Genomic DNA, 8153 nt, shown 5'->3' with positions numbered 1-8153 from the left:
TGCCCCCTGGTGGTTAGTGTGCTCACACGGGGGAGTGCCACTCAGCCAGAAGTCGGGCTCGCAGCTGGCAAGCGCAGAGGTGGTGGTGGGAGCCTCTCCCACCTCTTGTCAGCTGCCCACTACAACCACCTACAAACATAGGCAGCAAGCCGGTGGGCAGAGGCAGTGCTAAGGGTGTCCTACTGATGGCTTAGGCCCAAGGCCCCGGCTGCCTCGGCCCTTGCAGCCCCAGCTGCCGCCACCCTCTGCAGGGTGATCAATGGTGGGGGGAGCAGCTCCGTGATCTATCGCCCCCCAGAGGGTGGCAGCAGCTGAGGCTACAAGGGCTGAGGCAGCCACTGCTGCAAGGGCTGAGCCCCTTGCACAAATTTCATGCATCAGGCCTGTAGTATCTTCATAAAAGCCACACCTTCTATTAAAGAAGTGACTAAATAAAGGTGCCAGAGCTGTCACCTACTGGAAGCCACAGGGCTTTCCCCACCCCATCATCATTCACTCCTGGACCATGGCAGCTGCCAGATTGCAGCATACCTTCTCCAAACTGAAAAGCTGTAAATGGCTCACTGTGATTTTAGGGATGTCATTAAATACAGTTTTATATAGTTCAATCATTTTAGAAAGACATTATCTGGCCTGGATGGGGGTGTGCACAAACATTTTGTCCTTCCCAGGTCAAATACGTCACATACCCAATGGACTGTAGCATGAAGCAGGAAGAAGAAAGTTGGTTTTAGTGGAGGTCTTTGGATTTTCTTCCCCCCTGGTCTCCCCTCAAGAGTTGCTAAAGTTCCATTTTAAATTTTTGGTCTCAATTTTCCTAAATTACATGCAAGCCAAACAATGCCTCTGTGGGCATCATGCCACACTAATTGTCTTTAGTCAGCCACAGTCCCCGCCTTTCCCTTTTGTCTCCCAGGCATCAGAGCCATCTTTCATATCTGATGTTTTCTTTTATGATCTCTTTATACTTTGTTCTTTTCATCTGCTCTTTCATTAGATCATTCTTTGGCTATATCTACTAATGCTCATCTATAGATGTGTTCTTTATCTGCACTTTTCTCATGTTTCTACTTGGTTCTTTTGATGTCTTGCTCTGGCCTCACTTGCTCTGCTAACACTGTTCACAGATCATTCCTATTGCAAGTCCTTGACCATCTGTTCCAATAGTTCTGTTTCAAAGGGTTTGTGTTATTCAATTTGTGGCCTTCAAGTGTCTAGTCGTGGAGACTGTGAGCTATTTCCTTGAGGGTGTCTACTACCCTGCTTATAATGAGTCCTGGTGAAGTCTGACAGTCAGGTTCTCCTCTGGTCCTTGTGAGCCTAAAGGATGAGCAGGTGAGGAATGCCAAGCACCACAGAACCACCTCTGACCTCACTAGACAATTCCCACCTTTAAACTCTTAGAAAGACATGGTCTTAGGAAAGAGCTACAGAGCACCACCCCTGGGTTTAGATGTAGAAGAACAGATACAGGGCTAACAGGTGGCTGGTCAGCCCTTCCTTTACTTCCTCTACTCCTCATACCAACAGGGATTTTTGTCCTTTTGCTGCCCTGATGTTATCTGGCCTTCAATGGGGGTTGGGTTGCTGCTTCCAGTTCCAACAGGGAAAAAGCAGGCAGTGATTGTGCCCAGGCAACATAGAGGAAAAGCATGAAGAGAATCAAAAATATGTCTTCTTATAACCATCCTCAGCCACCTCACATTTAAAAGCTGGGGCTGCCTCCCCCAGGAGTTCTCAATTGTTTTTGTAAGTTCCCAGAGTCCACTCTTGCTTCTTACTTCTCTAGGGTTGATTTTCCTTGAGAGGTCAACAGCCCACATTGTTCATCTGGATTTGACACGAATCACCTACTATTCTTAAGGAAAGCTTCCTTCCCGTATTTGCTACATGCTTAGCTCCTAGATGCACTAGATTTGGTTCTAGATGACTAAACAAAACCTTGAATAAAAGGCCTCAGCAATAATTTAGAGAAAAAAAAACCACCATCATTTCCTAAAGGTAGTAAAAATATATTTTTAATCTAGAAAAATGAGACCCTGGCCATCCCACCATGGCCCCAGGGTTGGTCTCCATAGATTACAGAACAAAGAATAGAGACAGGAGATGAGATACAAGGATGCTTATTCTAATCTATCTCCTTAGATTAGTTCCTCGTATTGGAGAAACTAAGTGGTTAGGTGGTCAGCAGAGTGCAGAAAATAAACACCTACACACCATTTGCTGAAGGAGTGATTGGTATTTTGACTTAAAAACATTGAGAAAATCCAAAAATTCAAAGTGCATAGGAACAATCTGATATTGTTGACATAAAATTCCAGTTATTGATAGATTCCCAAGTACCTTCTGGATTCTCCAAAAATTTAGTCTCATTTTCTCAGACATGTGATGAGATTTAAGGAAGTCACAAACAGTGGATGAGATGACTGGATTGCTGGCGAGTTGTGACTCAACAGCCTGCTCACTGGACAGGAAAAAGGAAGGAGACTTCCTACTCTCTGGCATCAGCTGCCAGACCTCAGTGTGGTTTTCCTACAGGAGGTAGTAACAGAAAGTATGTGAGCATTTCCACACAGCAAATGACTTCATCTTGGAGGGTTTACTGGGTGCCAAAGAAGTGGTGTGGGTACTAGAGGGAGAAAGAACAAAGTAAGAGAAGTAAATACACACCTACTTCTTGGATGTGCTTCATTACAAGTCCATCTCCCATCAGGCTACGAGAGTCTTAGGGGCAAAATACTCTGAATTTCATAGTTTCAGGCTCTGCCACAAAATATAGGGTGGGACAAAGTAGGTTTACAGTTGTTCATACAGAAAATACAATAATTAATAAACAGTAATACAAGAATAAACTGTTTCACGTACTTAAAAGTGAAACTTTTGCCCCACCCTGTATATGCTCAGTACATACTTGAATAAAGGGGCCAACTAGTGGATAATGAATTGGATCAGTAACTCAACAGCTTGCTATAATTCCTAGTGGCTCCCACTCCCTACATGTATGATTCTAGTTTTGACCAGGTGACTAGCCTCAAAATTCACTCAATTTACTATCTTGACCTTAATGGAACATAAAGCCTAAAACTTCATTGCAGGACCAATATAACCATAGCCTAGGACAGTGGTCGGCAAACTCATTAGTCAACAGAGCCAAATATCAACAGTACAACGATTGAAATTTCTTTTGAGAGCCAAATTTTTTAAACTTAAACTATATAGGTAGGTACATTGTTATTAACTTAATTAGGGTACTCCTAAGGCTTAGGAAGAGCCACACTCAAGGGGCCAAAGAGCCGCATGTGGCTCCCGAGCCGCAGTTTGCCGACCACAGGCCTAGGATTTTATTTTATTTTTTTAATATATGTTTATTGATTTCAGAGAGAAAGGGAGATAGAAACATCAACGATGAGAGAATCATTGATCAGTTGCCTCCTGCACACCCCTCACTGGGAATTGAGCCACAAACCAGGCATGTGCCTGACTGGGAATTGAACTGTGACCTCCTGGTTCATAGTTCGATGCTCAACCACGGAGACACGCCGGCTGAGCATAGCCAAGGATTTTAAGTCCAGCTCTTACGTGGAGAGATCTCCACTAAACTCAACTTTAAGACCAGCAACCCTAACAATATACCTCTTGAGTAAAAAGAAAGGACATAAATGGAAATTTTGGTTTCTATTTTAATGCTATGGTAATAACTCAGCATTTCCCCATAATTGGTTTTAGAAATGCAATAATTAAATACAGACAAACATATAAATATATTATTTAGAAAAACACTGTTCCCAAAGGGCTGCCATGAAAAGAATGTGACTCTGGGTGATTTAAACCTCTCTGAGCCTTAATTGAGAAGATACTTCAAACCAGGTTGTAAAGAAAATGTCTAGTCTAGCACAGACCTGGCAGAAAGTAGGTGCTAAACAAAGAGTTCCCTTCTACAAACTGCTTTAGATAATCTTATTGTTCATGTGATTCAGAATAGCCTTCAGACATCTAGAAACAAATGCCCCCAGAATCAATCTAGTAGTAAAAGGAAGGGTGGGGGTCATTAGCAGTTCTATGTTATAGAAAATTAGATGAAGAAAAATCATACATCTCACACATAGTGCCTGCCATCTTCATATATGCATAATTCATAAGGTTATAATTAAAAGGTGATGGAGGTAGATTGCAGCTCCCCACGGAGGTGCCACTCAAAGCTCTAGCTTTAAGTGTGCCAACTGGCTCTTGGGGACCAATGCCAACAGTGTAGTTGAATGCTTTCTGCCAAAAACAAAGATAATTTAATCAACATGGAAGGGAAGAAGGAACTGGGCTCCTGAACCAACATAGTCTTGGGAATCACAAAGGTGTCTTTCAGGGTGTTCTGAACCTGTGCCAAGTGGAGACAAGAGAGGTAGGTGGAGCCACAGCTGGAGAGTGGCCAGAAGGAAATGACAACCTCTGAAAGAGGAGAGATTGTGTGAAGAAATAAACCAGCCTCATAAGCCAATCCAATACTAGGGAAGAAGTACAAGGACATCCCCAGGTTTAAAGTCAGTGGCCTTCTCTCATTGAAAATTGTCTTTAGAGCAGCAGTGGCCTATCGCGGAAGGGAAAGAGGAACAGCCAGTGAGGTTTTGATGTGTAGATGAAGCTGTGAGGCAGGACTTAGCCTAGGCACTATATCATTTTGGTTTGGGTGCTTTGGGAGGCTGCACTGATAATCCAGGCAGGATGGCCAGTAGGAAGTGACTTTAAGCCAGAGCTAACAAACCAGACCAGGTGCCCAAAGCAGCACTACCTTTTATTTAGCAATGCTCACACTTGACAGGACTCATTCTGGCTTGAATCCAGGTACATTACAGTCCTGAAATGGAATCAAGACCAAGTACCTGAAATGAGTTGAAAACAAAAACCTGGGAGTTTACTATCAGCTAAAATAGCAACCATCTGGCCCCTTCATAGCCACGACCAAAATTAAAATGACTGGGTGGTGTTGCTATGGTGATTTAGTTACTACCATTGTAGACAGGCCTGTTCCCTTGGGTAGAGTGACAAGGTCCCATGAGCCCCACATAATACTGCACTTTACCTCTGTATTCTGATCATTACAATTCAATTTTAAACTTCTGTTTCTAACCAAAGCCTCAAGGACCCATGAAATATACTAAGAGCCCAACTTCCTTTCAAATGCCATTATCTTGGGCAGGCAGCACGGCTTAAATAACCCCAGGCCTTGTGCCCTTCTAGGGATGATTCTAAAGTTAGATGCAGAGTTCCCCCTACTTAGGACTTAAAAACAAAGCTAAAATTCAACCTCTAAGTAATTTTAGAAAAGCATAAAGCTAAAACACAAAAGAATAGCTTGTAACCAAAAGTTACTTCACTGAGGCAACTGCAGTTTACCAAAGACCTAAGGAAGGGCTCCTCAAACACCCCATGGAAACAACAACAGTTGGCTTAGGAACCTTCTCTTCCCCCACATAACGACATAAGACACCATGGTTCTTCAGAGCAAAAATGGGGCAGTGGCTGGAGACCGTATTCTCCAGAAAGCAGATTAAATGCACAGAGGAATGCATTTCTATGACGACAGGGAGACACACAGCTGACCTTAGCTCTTTCCAGGTCCCTCCATGCTGTAGGAACTCAGATTTTTCCACAAACTCTCTGTTTATCCTGGGCTTACCTTCCAGAGGTGATAAAGCTCTGGTCACAGCTACTAGAACAGCAGGTTTCAGAAAAGACTCCAGGCACAGGCTGGATTCCTCATCACCCTTGAAGGCAGAGGCTGCTGGTTCAGAGAGAGCTTTTATAACCTCTGACTAGATTTTTTTCTCAGGAAACCCTGAGGAGGAGGAGAATCCACAATTCTACTCAGCTGCTTCACATGAGGGAGCCTTCATTTGAGCAATAGTGCACTATTTCTTTTTTTAAAAAAATAATTCTTTATTGTTGAACATATTAAATATGTACCCTTTTCCCCCCATTGACCCTCCACCCCTTGTCCCAGGCCTTCACAACCCTATTGTCTGTGTTCATGGGTTATGCATTGTGCATACAAGGTCTCTGGTTGATCACCTCCCACCCACTCACTCTCCCCTGCCTTTCCTCCGAGATTTCCCACCCTGTTCCATGCTTCCACATGTCTCTGGATCCACTCTGTTCATCAATTTATTTTGTTATTTAGATTCCACCTATGAGTGAGATCATGTGATACTTGTCTTTCTCTGACTGACTTATTTCATGTAGCTTGATACTTTCCAGGTCCCTCCATGCTGTCTCAAAGGGTAAGAGATTCTTTTTTTACTGCTGCATAGTATTCCATGGCATAAATGTACCACAGCTTTTTTATCCAACAGTGCACTGTTTCTAATAAGCAGTCAACACTTCTATGATTACAAGGAATATGCTAGGTAGGTTCTTAAGAAAACTAAAGTGGCTGCATTTTTCTGGAAGTAAATGGTCATTCCCCAGAGTCTAATGTGCCGTGGATTCAAACTACTGCCCAATCAGCACTTGGCAGCATGGGTTAAGTATGTGATTCTCAGGCCTCATTGTACAGGGGTCACACCAGAGGAGCTTAGTAAGATGCAAGTTGCTGGGTCTCACCTCCAGAGATTCTGAGTCAGTGGCCTGTGATTCCACATTTGTATCAAGCACCATGCTAGTAACAATGTTAGTGTTCCAAGGCCCACACACCTGAAGAGCAGCATGCAAACGCTCAGTGGGGGCGAAGCCCCGACTTACATTTTTAGGAGTCCTTCCTATGACTCCACAACTCAGGTTGTCTGCTTCCATGATTTGTCTGGGACACCATCAAATATTCAAACTAACGCTGAGCCTATATCAGTCATGAACAGGAGTGGCTCCAGAACCTCTCCATAGGGCGAGGATTAGGAATGCTAGACACAGGGACCTGGGGACACTGCTTGAGCTTAGATCATTTGGAGCAGCATGGGAAGGGACTGATGTTGGTTGTTTGGCAAAGGACCTTGATTTCATTGTTGAAATAGTAGTCATCCATAAAGATGGCTGAATCACACAGTAGTTCTAAGTGTCAATTTGTCCATCTCACACTGGATTCTGAGCTCACTGGGAGGCAAGGATTCATCTTAGTGTCCCAGAAGGGCATTCCATGCAGTAGGTGCTCAACAACTAGTTAATAAAATCAATTACTACCCCCTGGCAATGGTCAAGGAGACACCTGATTGGTGGTGTTGCTCTTGTATCAATCAGGGGCAAAGCAGACGTACAGTCCTTAGTTCATCCTAGCTTGATGCCTGTGTCGGAGGCCAGGGCTGTTTCATGCCTGAGACACATTTTTAAAAAATCAATTGCTGCACCTGCACATCCCCTAAACCTTGCCCTAATGCCTACAGATAAGCACAGTGCCTTGCACACTATAAGACATCACAGAATTTTTAGATCTAATACTAGGGTCTCCAAGTCAGAGCTGCCACACAGGGCTGCACAGGCTATCAGTCACACTGCAGGCATCAAAGTGTAAGAGCTACGAAATTCAGAAGAAAACATAGGTATAAGTCTTCATGACCCAGATTTATCGATGTCACAAAAAGCACAAGCAACAAAAAAATAGAAAAACTGGACTTCACCAAAATTAAAATTTTATGCTTCAAAGAACAGCATCAGAAAATGTAAAGACAACCCACAAAATGGAAGGAAAGTTGTGTGAATCATATATCTGAAAAGAGACTTATATCTAGAATATCTCAAAAACTCCTACACCTCAATAGTAAAGTTAAAAAAAATAAATCAAAATTTTAATGGGCAAAGCATCTGAGTAGACATTTCTCCAAAGAAGAAATGCAATGTTCAACTTGATCAGTCAATAGGGAAATAAAATCAAAATCATAATGAGATATCACTTCACACCCACTAATATTGCTGGAATTAAAAATGACAGATAACAAGTGTTGGCCAGGATATGGAAAAATTAGAATCCTCATACACTGGTGGTAGGAATGCAAAATGGCATAGCTGCTGTAAAACAGCCTGGCAGTTCCCAAAGGTTTAATACAGTTACAATATAACCCATCAATCCCACTTATAGGTATATACCCAAGAGAAAAGAAAGCATGTCTACACAAAAACCTATTCATAAATGCTCAAAGCAGCATTATTCATAGTATCCCCAAAATACATACTAG

At 42.9% G+C, this 8153-nt stretch overlaps 1 pseudogene; it reads left to right on the top strand.

Moving 5' to 3' along the window:
- Nucleotides 1–7162: 7162 nt before the first annotated feature.
- Nucleotides 7163–7307, top strand: LOC132215944 (small nucleolar RNA SNORA48; annotated as a pseudogene).
- Nucleotides 7308–8153: the final 846 nt, after the last annotated feature.

The sequence above is a fragment of the Myotis daubentonii genome, chromosome 14 (genome assembly GCF_963259705.1).
Source record: "Myotis daubentonii chromosome 14, mMyoDau2.1, whole genome shotgun sequence".
In the NCBI taxonomy this organism is placed as follows: Eukaryota; Metazoa; Chordata; class Mammalia; order Chiroptera; family Vespertilionidae; genus Myotis; species Myotis daubentonii.
The sequence above is the reverse complement of the archived record's forward strand: the minus strand, read 5'-3'. Positions and strand labels throughout refer to the sequence as shown.